The sequence below is a fragment of the Apium graveolens genome, chromosome 11, assembly GCF_009905375.1.
Source record: "Apium graveolens cultivar Ventura chromosome 11, ASM990537v1, whole genome shotgun sequence".
Lineage (NCBI taxonomy): Eukaryota > Viridiplantae > Streptophyta > Magnoliopsida > Apiales > Apiaceae > Apium > Apium graveolens.
The window spans coordinates 64,976,498-64,990,434 of NC_133657.1; positions in this window are offsets into that span (position 1 = coordinate 64,976,498).

A 13,937-nucleotide genomic window follows, 5' to 3' on the forward strand; every position below is an offset into this window, starting at 1 on the left:
ACACCATCAAATTGCCCACCTTCTTAACCACTTCTCCACCTTCAAAGAAATAGAAAAGGAAAATCAAATCAACACCTCCTCTAACCTCAATCAAATTTACTCAGAAGCCTAAGCCTAAGTCACAAGCCTCTAAGGATGATTATGTTCACATTTGTGACATAAAGGAATTCTCAGACATTGAACTCTATCTGGATGAGATGGAGGAAGTAAGGGGAATAGATGCCTACAGACAGCTACCAGAAAGACTAGTGTTCAAATACAAAGGAAGTGGGGAAAGAACTTGTCCTCTCTACAGGATTCTGAATGAAGGCTACTCTACCTTGGTTAGAGTCTACTCAGCCATAAAAAGGGATTCTGGCTATACCAGGACTGCCAAGACTGAGATTCTCAACAAGATTTCCAACATAAGGAAGACTTGGTGGGAGCCCAATGCCTTGCCTAGAACATTACTCATTCAAGAAAGAGGAATTACAGTTCACAAATCACCTCATTGGTTGATGGAGTTCAGAGACAACAAAGGAGCCAGAAGATTTTTCAGACTTGAAGATCAGCTCAAGATTGCCAGTAATGAAACTCTCAAGGATATGCAATCTAAGTTGGACATCAATGAAGAAGATGAAGCTGAGTTCTACAGACAACTTCAACTTCAAATAGAGGAGAATGACAGGAGGCTAGGAAAGAAAACAAGGAATCAAAGGAAAAGAAATTAATCTGCTCAGGCTAAAGGAGCACCCTTGGAAACAATGTAATTCTTCAATTCCATCTCAGCATACACATGTTTGCAGCACTTTTGAATTTCTGCTTTATTACAGTTAATATGTTTGTCAAGTGTTTTGTTATCATCAAGCTAAACCCAAATTTATGCCTACAATTCTAGTAGACATAAACAGGGGGAGATTGTTAGGAATATGTGTATTAGTTTGATGATAAGTTAAACAAAACACTTAAGTAGAAATCTAGTGTTTGTAGCCTCAACGAATAAGACCATCTTGGTTATCCGTTGAAGGAGTAGCTTTACTTAGCAATAAGTTTAGTATTGTAGCACATTTCATTCTCTGGATTCAAGTTGTAATTCTTAGATGTTGTAGGAAATTATCAGTCATGTTGACTACTAGTGGATATGCAAGTAGGAGGGCTAATTGTAAATATTTCATGCCTTGTAATTTTGTATAAGTGAAGAAGTATCAACTGATATTGAAGACCTTCAACGGATAAGAAACAAAGCTTCAACGGATGTCTCTAAAGCTTCAACGGATAATATCCATCAATGGATAAGTGCTTCAACGGATAAGACTTCAACTGCTAATGCATCAACGGATAAAGCTTCAACGGATAAAGCCTCAACGGATAAGGCATCAATGGATGAAAGCTTCAACGGATGCTTAGTTCAATAGCAGTTGATAATGACAATTCATAAGCTGACAGAGGCACATGGGTTGACAGACACAAACTGGAATGTGGCAGCCTCTAGAAGGAATCAAGAAAATGCAGCATTTCCATTCTGGTGCAAATAAGGGAGTATTCAAAGATTAACAGCTAAACCCAAATTGCATTGGATAGAGAAATGAAGAAGAAACATGTGAAGTGCCTTTTTAATTGTATTTTATAGTTTTGTCATCACTTGTAAACTTGGTGATATATAAACCAAGTAGCAGCTAGTAATTAGGTGTGAATTTTCAAGAGCTCTTTAGAAAAATCCAGAGAGAAAATCATCTAGTTTGTACTAGGAAGCAGCTGTGATTTAATTCTTTGAATCACAGATTTTCTGAAATAACACATCTCTGGTGGAACAACAAATCCACCAGAAAAGTTTTTAAGTTCTTTGTGTTCTTTACATTTGTGTTTGAATATATATCTGTCTGTATTAGCCTCAAGCAATTCACACACATTTGCTCACTAAAACACTTAGCCTTAGAAACTGCTCAAAACTTGAAAAAGTTTTGAGATTTACATTCAACCCCCTTCTATAAATCTCATTGTTAGTCCACTGGGAATAACAGCTTTATATGGGAGAAAATGCAGATCACCTACATGTTGGGATGAAGTTGGAGAACGCAAGATTCTAGGTCCAGAACTGATTCAGTAAACCAAGGAAAAAGTAGAACTTATCCGAAAGCGACTTGAAGCATCGCAGAATCGACAGCGTAAATATGCTGATCAATCCAGAAAAGATGTGGACTATCAAGAAGGGGAACATGTATTTCTAAAGGTATCACCATGGAAGGGACTAACCAGGTTTGGCAACAAGGGCAACTTGAAACCTCGCAACGTCGGACCATTTGAAATTTTGAAGAAAGTCGGAAAGGTTGCGTACGAGTTAGCTTTACCACCCCATATGCAGCATATTCATAATGTATTTCATGTATGTATGCTTAAGAAGTACAACCCTGACACAAAGCATGTAATAGAATATGAGCCGATAGAATTTCAGGCAGATTTGTCATATGTAGAGCAACCGATAAGAATTCTAGATCGGCAAGAGAGGGTATTAAGGAATAAGTCTGTACCATTAGTGATAGTTTTGTAGAAAAACCCAGTGGTTGAAGAATCAACCTGGGAGCTCGAGAGTAATATGTTAGAAAAGTATCCTCAGTTATTTACATAGTGTGATTCTGAGGACAGAATCCTGTTAAGGGGGGAGAATGTAACGACCGAGAAATTACGCTTGTATTATATTATAATAAAGATAAATTATATGTATTATTATGTGATTAAATGTGTTGTCGTTAAACCCTAATTACTATGTGCTACATGTTGTCCGTTTTGATCCAAACGTGTTTCGAATATTTATTAGGTGTTTTATCATAAGTTATATATTTTTATATCAAAACCCGTACATCTCAAACAGTGTTTTAAAAGTCCGTATTTCAAACAAAATCATTGGCTCTGTTTTGCCAAAAACGACCTATACCATATCGCTATTCAGAACCCCTAGACGTTTTACAAATTTACCTTTTTCGCGAAAAATGACTTTTCCGGACCCCTTCGGGTACCAAAAACCCCACAAAAATCACATTTTTATTTTTATATGATCATGAAATTATCATACATCATTTTTCTTTGCATTTTTGTAATATTCATAATTTTTGGGAATTTTTAACATTTATTTTGTATTTATTGGATATTTAAAAATTCATTATTAATACCCAAAAATTATAAAAATTGGGACCAAATATTTTTATTAGATGTGTAATTAGCCCCTTAAATTTATTTAGGGGTATTATTTTCCATAATATAAATAGGCTAATTTTTATTAATTAATTACTAATTAATCATAAAAATTCAGAAAATTAGGAATTAGGGTTTGTGTTGGTGAAGAACAAGCAGAGAATCAAATCGGATTTTGAAGGTGATTCTGGCATCCAAATCGAACATGTAAGTAGTCGTTTTAAAGCTGGTAAATCGTAGTTTATGATTATGTAACTGTTTTTGCTGTTTGTTTAATTGATTTTGATTTCGTATTTTCGGGTTTTAACTTCGAATTCGGGTTTTATGTTTGAGTAATTGTTTGATAAAATTGTTGATGGGAATGAGTAGATCGTCGAGTTTCCTATCGATTCGTACCAGTCTCGTTGATTTTGGCTTCGTTTTAGGTGTCGCCGGAGAACCGCCGACGCGGCGGCGTTCTTGAGATTCCTGGCGTCGAGGACGATGAAACGAAGGAGGAGAAAGGCAGGGGAGGCCTGGGAACGAAGGGGAACGAAGCTGCAGAAGGAACGAGGACGATTGTTCGCCGTTGGTTCGTTGTTGAATCGCCGGAAACGGCCGCCAGAAACGGCCGCCGACGTCTGATTTTATGGGAGCCCGACGTGTTCTTTGTGACCCGAGGTCGACCCGGTTTCGATCCGGGTTTAATCCTCAAAAGTCCCAATCTGTTTTCTGTTTCCTGTTTCTAGAATTTAATTATTTAATTATTTTTATATAAAATCAAAATCAGATTTTAATAATTCTAAAAATTAATTAAAAATCAGTTTTTAATTCTGAAAAATATTATTAATAATTTCATGATTCTTTTATTAATTTAGAAATTTGAATTTAATTAGTTATTTAATTATTTAATTATTTATCTAATTATTTATTTATTTATCTATTATTTAATAATTAGGTAATTAATTAATAAGGATTAAAAATTAATCGAATAATATAATTAGTTGAATATTGCGAGTAAATCGAGTAGCGATTCGATAATTAGAATTATTATTCGAACGATAATTTATTAGAAGAATGTTGTAATAATTATTTGTAACGAATAATTAATTATAAATGATTAATTAATCATATAGGTTATAATAATAGTTCGATAATTATACGAGGAATGCGAGTAGCTCGTATTTATACGAGTAGTTGATCGTTGAGTTAGATTATGGTGCGAATAATAATTATTTATTCGATAAATAGTGTATCAATTAGTTGTATCGATTATTTATTTGTAAATAATCGATCTAATCGAATAAATGATTATAATTTGTAAATAATGGTAATAAATTTGAATTAATCCTAATAATTAGGGATTAATTATTTTAAAATACAATAATTATTAATTAATTATTTAAAAATATAATTAAGGATTATTTAATTATAATTAATTATTTATAATTAATTATTAATTAATTATATCTTATTTAATTCATAATAATTAAACCGTTATACCTATTTGAGCGAAACGAAGACCCCTAGACTCAGAAAAATGAAACGAATCCAATAAAAATAATTGTAAGTCATAAGTTCTTCCAGAAGAGAGTGGTCTTGTGTTAGTTAATTGTTTATATGCCCCAATAGAGGTAGAATTGAGGCAAATAAGTTCTGAAAAATTATAATAAAATCAAATAGGGGTAGTTAATACTGGTATGAGTCTAGTATCGATTCTAAAAGTATTTATGAGTCCAAAAATCAATTATGTGCTTTATGTGTTATGTGCTTTATGTGGTTATGTGAACCTTATGTGCTATATAATTATATGTGTATATATGCGAGTCTGTTAGAAACGTATGGGTAGATTGATAGGGTTACGTGGTATCAATTCGAGATATGCGTATTTAGTAAGTTATCTAAACGACTATCTTTCTATGATTGATTCAGTATCGGCAAGGCAGATCAAGCAAGAGATAGAAGGCGGTGAGTTGAACCAGGTTAAGTACGCGCAAGGCAAGTTTTTCCCCTATTCTAAATTCAGAATAGTGAATTATATCCCATTTTTCACATCAGTTACACTTTAATAATTCTTGTTCATATACACTGTTACACAGTTATTGATTCTTGTTTCTATTTCATTTCGATTCTTAATTTCTCCCAATTTATTGAATTCCCTATTCATATTCCAATACTTTTACCCTTGTTACATATACTCTGATATATCCTGATGTTGGGATACATCAAAAGCATTCCGATTGTTCCGGATGCTAAACTTTGGAGTGGATGGTTACGATACGGGCTGGGTTTTACCCAGACCTTTAATTAATAGGCCATAGTTGCCTAAGTACTCCTTATGTTGGTTGGGTCTATGCAGATGGGTATAGTTCCGCACTATATCCTGACTGATCAGCAGGTTATAGTGCATATGTTCGTTCTTGTTTCCAGTCTTGTTCATTTGGCACTCGCCAGTATTGGAAAATTATTATTCTATACAGAAACAGATGGTTGTTCAAACCAGCAGCTTATCGATTCATTTATTCTTCTCTCTTTATACTATATATATTGTTGCAGGCTTGTTGAGCAATTTTGGCTCATCCCCTTTTATTGTTATTCGTATTGTTTTACAGTTAAGGTAGAGAATGAAACCCATCAGAAGCCGCATAGTCAAGAAGTGAGTCAAGCAGCGGGACCCTCTTATACCAAGAGTGTTCATCCCTATCCCAGAAGAGAGCTTTGAGTTACCAGATCAGGTGTAACAGGATAAGTAGTAATGTTGGTTTGAATAAAAGTTGTGTGGTGAGAATGTAGATAGAATAAAGTTTTGTAATAAAGAGAGTTCTTGAGATATATTATTTTTATTTGGGTTTGTAATAAAGTTAGTGTGTCGTTCTTGTTTTCAACTCTTAACCATAAAAGATCCTGAGTAGCAGTAGTTCGGGGTAATTATTATATTTATATTCCGCTTGTGTAGGTTTAGTTTATAGTTGATATTAATAATGACCCAAATCTATACCCCGAATTTGGAGTATAATCTTTATGATAGTTTAGTTTTGGTATACCTCAGACATGGTCTTTAGTTGATATATTCTTTATCAACTTTATGTTGGCATGTCCTAATCTTCGATGCCATAGCCATGGATCATCATTTATAATGATTAGGCACCCGTTCACTTGCTTGCTCATGCCACATGTATAAACATTTTTATTTCTGGGGCATGTGAGAACCAACTTTCCAAATTTATCTAATATAGAACAATGAGTAGTGTAGAAAATTACCGTGAAATCATTGTCGCATAATTGACTAATGGAGAGAAGATTGTACTTTAACTCGGTGACCAATTGAACATCAAAAATTTTAATTTTCCCATTTCCGATATCTCCAATGTCGACAATGTTTCCTTTACTACTATCACCAAATGTTACGCTCCCCGCGGTAACCTTTTTAATGTTGTTCAAGAGTGACTTATTACCACTCATATATCTTGAACATCAACTATCAAGGTACCATATGTCTTGTTTCGCGGTAAGACAAACCTGCAACCATGATTAGTTATATTTATAGGTACCCATTTGTCTTGAGGGTCCTGGGGTTAGTACATCATATATAATATTTGATTTTTCATAAAAAAATCTAGGTATGGTATAATTATCATCAGGAACATAAATATTCCTAAATACATAAGACCTAGTTTGAGGTTGATAATACCTAGAGCTATCATGAAATCTTGATGGAGCATGATAAACATTATATCTATTATTATCATGGTAAGTAGCATAAGCATTTCTATTAAGAGGTTGTTACCTTCTAAATGCATTACCATTTACGTGATATTTTGTGTTTCTATTTTGTAACATAGTAGGTTGATGAGACCTTTTTTTCCTTGGATTTTTATATTCCATATTTCTGTAAGGCACATGTTTATCATCTTTCTTGTATGATTCCTTGCGAATTCATACATGCTTCCCCTTAATTTCACCATTCTTGAATTTGCAATATTGAATGGTATGTCCTATTTTATTGCAATAAGAACATTTATAAGATGGTGATTCGGGTGAAGTCTTTATTGGTGATACAAATCTCCGATTATTTCTTTTAGGAGGAGAATTCTTATTATATCCCAAACCTTCATGATTATATGAGGTTTTGTATGCACCATTTGATCCAACATCTTATTTCCTTTTGTAAATCTTTGAATGACTTCTTCAAGATTTTCATTTTCTTTCTTTAAGGCATCAATCTTGTTGTTAAGGATTCTTTCTTGATCCTTAACTTGAGCTATGAGTTTATGATTTTCTTCTTTTAACCTTAGAGCTTCACTTTTAAGCTCTTTGGTTTCAAATAGCTCCTTTTCTTTATCAAGATTATCCATATAAGATGTTTCTTTATCTTGAACATTTGATTCATTTAGAATCTTTAAGTTCAAAAGATCAACGTGAAGTTTACAAATATTATCATTCAATTGTATCTTTTAACGTTTCATCTCTTCATCTTGAAGTTTATTTACCTCAATCTTGATGAGATGGTTTTGATCTTTTAGAGATGTAATCTCATTCTCATCTTGGACTTTTGAGTCCATCATCCGAGTATATTCTTTATTTTGAGTATGATGAATTTCCTCATTTTTTATCTTTTCGAACCATAATAAGTGAAACCTTTGTTCAACATCTTTATATTTATTTTTATAACTTACTACAAGTTTAATTAAATCATGCTTATTTATATCAATGAGGGATAATTTAGATTCATCTAATAAAGATTTAACTGAGACATAGTAGGATGTTACCTCTTGATTTGAAGAGGAGATTTTCGTTGAGGTAGTTTCATCTCTGAGAGCCATTAAGCATAGATTGACCAATTCTTCACAAGCTTCCAAAGCTTCTTCATCTTCAATTAGATCCCAACCATTTTCGGCCACGAGACTTCGTCCCTTTGAGAGTTTAGGACATTCTCCTTTATAATGATCGGGTTGTTTACACTCGAAACACACATCTTGTGTTTCTTCCGGAGATGGATCTTTAGGTTTTGGAGGAGTGTAAACAGGATGGTTTGTAGAGGCATTGGCATTACTATAGGTGTTTATATTTTGATTGCATTTGCCTTTATTGTAGCTCGTTGACGGATAATTACTCTTATAGTTGGAAGAATAATTTTGAGAGTAATTTTGCCTTCCATTAGAGTTAAAAACACTTTGTTGATTATTTGATTTTAGGAAGCCTTTTCCGTATCTTTGAGCTTTTCTTTGAAACACACAACGAAGTTGTCTCGTGAGTAGAGCAATTTCACTCTCATCGAGATTTTGGAATTCCTCGTTTAACTCCTCGTCATTTTCATCTTTATCAATTAATATGGCCTTTCGAGCCATATTTTTCTTTTTATCTTCCACTTTTTGAGTAACCTTTTCCGGAATATTAACTTCTTCGTAAGCACGAAGATTTCCAAATACGTTATCAATCTTATACTCACTTAGGTTGTGCATCTCTTTTATAGCAGTGACTTTAACCTTCCAACTAGGAGGTAGAGATTTGAGCACTCTTCTATTCTTTTCATTTTGAGAATAATTCTTTCCAAGTTGAGATAACTCATCGATAATACAAGTAAATCTTGTTTCTATATCGATGATATTTTCTTTTTCTTGGAGTTCAAAGTTCTCATATTATTGGATCAATGTATCCATCCGAGAATCTTTTATATCAGTGGTTCATTCATTGGTTACCACTAATTTGTTCCACATTTCTTGTGCCGACTTATAATTATTTACTCTTTTATATTCTTTTTCTACAAGTGCACTTGTGAGAACCATTTCTGCCTTGGCGGCTATATTCATTGTGGCTTCTTCCTCTAAATTGTATTCACTAACCTTCTTTTCGATGATGATGTCATCGATAGTTTTGGTAGGAATGCGAACACCATCTTCAATAGTCATCCAAACTTTGACTCCTTGAGATCTAGCATAAATGCAAAACCTCGTTTTCCATGTTGCAAAGTTGGTGCTATCAAATATAGGAGGTCGTGAGCTAGATAGACCTTCACCACATCCAACGGGATTAATATACGTCATTCCGGATCACTTTTTATTGTGCTTGTAAATCTGCAAATCACTTAACAAACACATTAAAAAGCACCACTCTGACACCAATTGTAAGATCCCGTAAGAGGGCTATTTTAAGCTAGAAGGGGGGTTGAATACCTTGTTTACCAATTTAAAAATTGTTGTGGCATTTTAAAATAATTTATCCCTTTTTAAAACTTTACCAAGTGGTTATGCAGTTTATATTTGCAGAAAATAAAGTGCAAGGAAAGAAAATACCATACGGTGATTTTATCCTGGTTCGCGATGGGCCAACCTCTAATAGATTCTCTGACCCCTACTCCAGTTCCCGAGCTCCTCTCCCGAACTCGGGAATTTCTCTTATAATAAACTCGCTCCTTTAGTAGGCGGAGAAGCCTTTACACCCTTACAAGTATTTGTCTTGGTGCGTAACACAAGGGTCACCACCTCAAAATAAATGTAATACCTACACAACTTATCTTAGACAATAACTCCCCGTTATTTCATTAAAGTTGTTATAGAACCTTTATGTGGACTTGGATTCCTTAGCTTTAGTTGGTCTTGGATCTTAGTGATTCGGTCTTGGGTCTTTCCTCTTCTTTACGGTGCGAAGACTACTAACTCCCCGTTAGTACGTCTTGGGTCTTAGAACGAGAATCACCTCACGTTACTTCACCTCACTACAAAACTAATAAGATAATCCACGAAACAAACCAAGTATAGAAAAGATGGTTTAAACTAGTATGTTACTGTACTAGCTCACAAGTAGTATAATATCCAAACAAGAATATTAAAACTAATTAGTTATACTTGACTTAGGATAATACAAGATGATCAAGTATATTTATAATTACTCCTTTATATATTTAGATAGGTGGAGTAATATGAGGTCTTTTTATATGTAGCACTTATGACTTGTGACTTCTTTAGTATTCTTCTTCTTTCGATTATGTATTTATAGATCGAAGAATACTTTAATTATAACCTCGGAGTTGTAATTTTACCTTTAAGTATATCAACTTAAGGTTTTAAGGTATACTTGTATATTGACGATTATAAGGTCAAAGTATACTCTTTTAAATTCAAGCATGGTTTATAAGATTTACGAGTCTTAGACAAGATCCAAATAAGTTAAGTCCAAGTAATTGGCTTAAGATTGTGCTTTCAAAGTTTGGATGAATAATTACAAGTATTTTATAGATATCGTAGTATAACCCCACGGAATATTGAAGATGTTAGAAGGGGCTTATACGATATGACTCGTAATTGTTTATATACACGATACGGAAAATTCGCCGGAGGTTCGTCCGGATTTTGGAACTTCGGTCGAACTTGGGCAGCCATTCGGGAGGCTGGGAAGTGATAGTGGATGAGCTCACTTAGTGGGATAGAACTTGGTTGGGTGAAGCTAAGCTTGGGTTTCAAAAACGTTGTATATCTGTAAGTATATAGAAGAGAGAGAAGGTTTTTGAGAAAAAGTGTGTGTATAGAATTTGAAAAAGATGAAGAGAAACACTTCTTGAAAAAATCTCAGCAACTTTGTGGCTCTTTAGCTTGAAGAAAATGGGTTGGGTTGGGGGTTTATTTATAGGAGAAGTTAGGTGGATTGAATGGTGGAGATTTAAGGAAAATGGATGGTGGATGGTGTATGTCACTTGGATTGATGACATGGAAAGAAAAGTGTGCTTCTTTTCAACTTGCCATATGAGACAAAAAACTTTATGGGTTCAAAAACTCAGCTGATATATTAGAATAAATATATATTTTCCTTTTTTTTAATCATTGTTTAATCACTTAATTAAGGATTAAACACCATTAATTATGACCACCTTAAACACTTCTAAATAAAAACCATAAAAAATATGATAATTACTTAAATAACATAAAATGATGTGCTGAAAGTTTTGGTCAACTATGGTCAATGGTAACTATGTCAAACGTGGTCAACTGTAGGACCAACTACCTCGATTTTTATGTCCGGACAAAAAATTTCGGAATGTTAAGAAATTTTTACCATAATTATAAAATATCATTTAAATGATCCATACCAAATTTCAAGTCATTCTAGAATGTGGAAGTATTTTATCTAAAATAAAACTGTTCTGTTAGTCTTTTCTTCCGAGTAAAAATATCATTGGTCTTGAAATGAAGGAGATGCATCTTTTGACCAAAGTTTTGACTTGAATAAATACTTAAAGTATATTTCCTAATATATAAAATATATTTGGATGATAGGAAATTTGTTTGAGTATTTTTGAATAATTTTCTCCGAAAAATTCTAATTTTACGAAATGGGAGAAAATTACTATAAGTATACATTGATGAGTTACAGAACTGGATATTAATATTACAACAATGAATATTAATAAAATTTGAATAAAAACTCTTTTTTATTGATATGAGAATATATTTTGAGCGAAGAGTGAAATATTTTTGATAGAGCACGAGACCTCTAAAGAATATTTCCTTATTTGAGCATGTTGCCATATTCCTGTTGCAACACAGATTTAAGAAATGTCATATCTTGATATTTCTTCTTTGATCATATTTCCTTAGAGATATATTCTATAATAGATATAATTTTGATATTTTGCAAAATCGGAATATCTCTTTTTATATGTTTGAAAGAAATGATTTTCCTAGTTTGACTTTTTGACTTTGATTTGGATCAATTAAATTCATGTCCTAATGGAGAGGATCTATGTGTTCTTAATTTTATGTTAAATCTTACAAATACCAAAATAAATAATATATCGAAGATATCCTTTCACATTATAGATCTTAAGTGCATTTTATCTCTATATTGCCATATGCTCTATGATGCAGGTTCAGCCTCCAATGGCCTTCTTTCATTTGATAGTCATGAGGTTGAAACCCCATAAATTCTATCCCATAATGTAAAGACAAACACAGAAACAGAACCAACCAACACTCTCTTACCCCTAAAATGAAGTATGATTGAGCGTGAGGGAGAAAGTGCCTTAGTGCACCACATAAGGAAGAATCTGAAGTCAACCCAGCAGCTCTGTCTCCTACAAAGTTGAGATATATTTTAACCGAGGAAACTACTAGCCTTCATACATCTTCTCAAAAATATGTAATGGCTGAAAAGGCATAAAATAGTCACTAGATTCATCCTTTCCAGGTGTTAGGAGAGGATACTGATCCAGTAGCCATATGTCAGTGGTCAGTGTCTACCTCCCCATGCTTAAATACCCTGGATGCATCTACGGATAATGGATCTAACATAGGTGCAGATCGGCAACTTGTTGACAATAATTCATATATTACCTGATGAGTCACAAGGAAATGTCTTCAAAGACATTAAAAAGAAAATTTGATCTTTATGCTAAATTCTTTGGATCATTGTTTACCTTCCCAGAGTTCAAATCTGGAACCCTAAAAAGGAAACTAGCAACTTTTAGATTATGACTCAGATTCATCTGACGATTCTAACAAGGATGGGGATTTGTGAACTCCCATTGCACCACCTATGACCTTCTTAAGGATGGCTAAGGTGATTTTCTTTCCAGGGACAACTGGATTTTGGAGCTATGAGAGGAGTGATACACTTATGAGAATGAGTGTAAACATGAGCGGAGATAAGAGTGAAATACTTGTGAGGTACACGAAACAGAATTACACACTCACAGTGAGGAAGAAAGAGAAATACCATATCCCATTCCCTATCCATAAGTATGGCTCTTGATACTTCGGGTCTCGGATCTATTTATGATTGGAACCTAACTCTTAGGGACCTAACGTTTGAAGATTGGATTAGAATACTTCGAAACCTAATAAGTTGAGAGCTAACAATTGGTAACAATTGGTGATCTCACATTTGGGAGCTATAAGGAGTTGGGAAGATTGGTAAACATGATGATCAACAGTGAAGTCATTCTTGCAGCATTTAAAGGGACATGGTTGATCAGACTATGACTTGTTATTTCTTTTCCAACCAAATAAAATATGAGAACTCCTTCATACAACAGAATACATTCCTTCTCTAAGGGGGAGATAAAAGCTTAAGTAATAGTTTGGAGGATTCCTCAACTAAGGGGGAGAAATAGAAGGCAGGAGGAAAAAGGTAAAGCAAATGTACACCACACCACACCATTATTGTTTGAAACTATGGATCCTATTGTAGGGGAGATGTGGTAAACACGAAGGTGATTTCCTAGTTATCAGAAGAAGTGATTTGGTTCATCACTATTCTTCTTAAGGGGAGAAGTTGTTTTCCAAAAGGGGAGTACCATTGGTTTTTAACTGCGGATCCTATTGTACGAGAGAGGTGGTAAACGAATGTGATCTCTTTTAAGTAGTTGATTCTCATAGGGGGAGAAGCAAGAGAGATATGTGCCTCTCAATAGGAAATGTGATTGTATAAAAGAAGCTGCTGATGATTACTTCAAGACCGAGAAGTGTTATCTAGAAGAGATTTGAAGAACCAAGGAAATGAAGATGAAACTACATGAAGATCAGTTTAGTGCTAGAGGAACAAGCATCTTTTATTTCAGTTACTCAAGAAATCTGGAAATGCATAATTTGATCCAGAAAACCAGTAGCATTATTTACAAGTCCTGGAACTTTACTTTTTCTAGTTGTTTGTTGAGTATCCTCTCTATTTAATTTGTTTGATAGGTTTAACAATCAAATGGGAGGAGATTGTTGGTGAGACTGCGTAGCTGTATGAACAGTTACGTGATAACTGTTAGTCGCTAAACACGCGCTAAAATTACACGCAAGTATACGCGT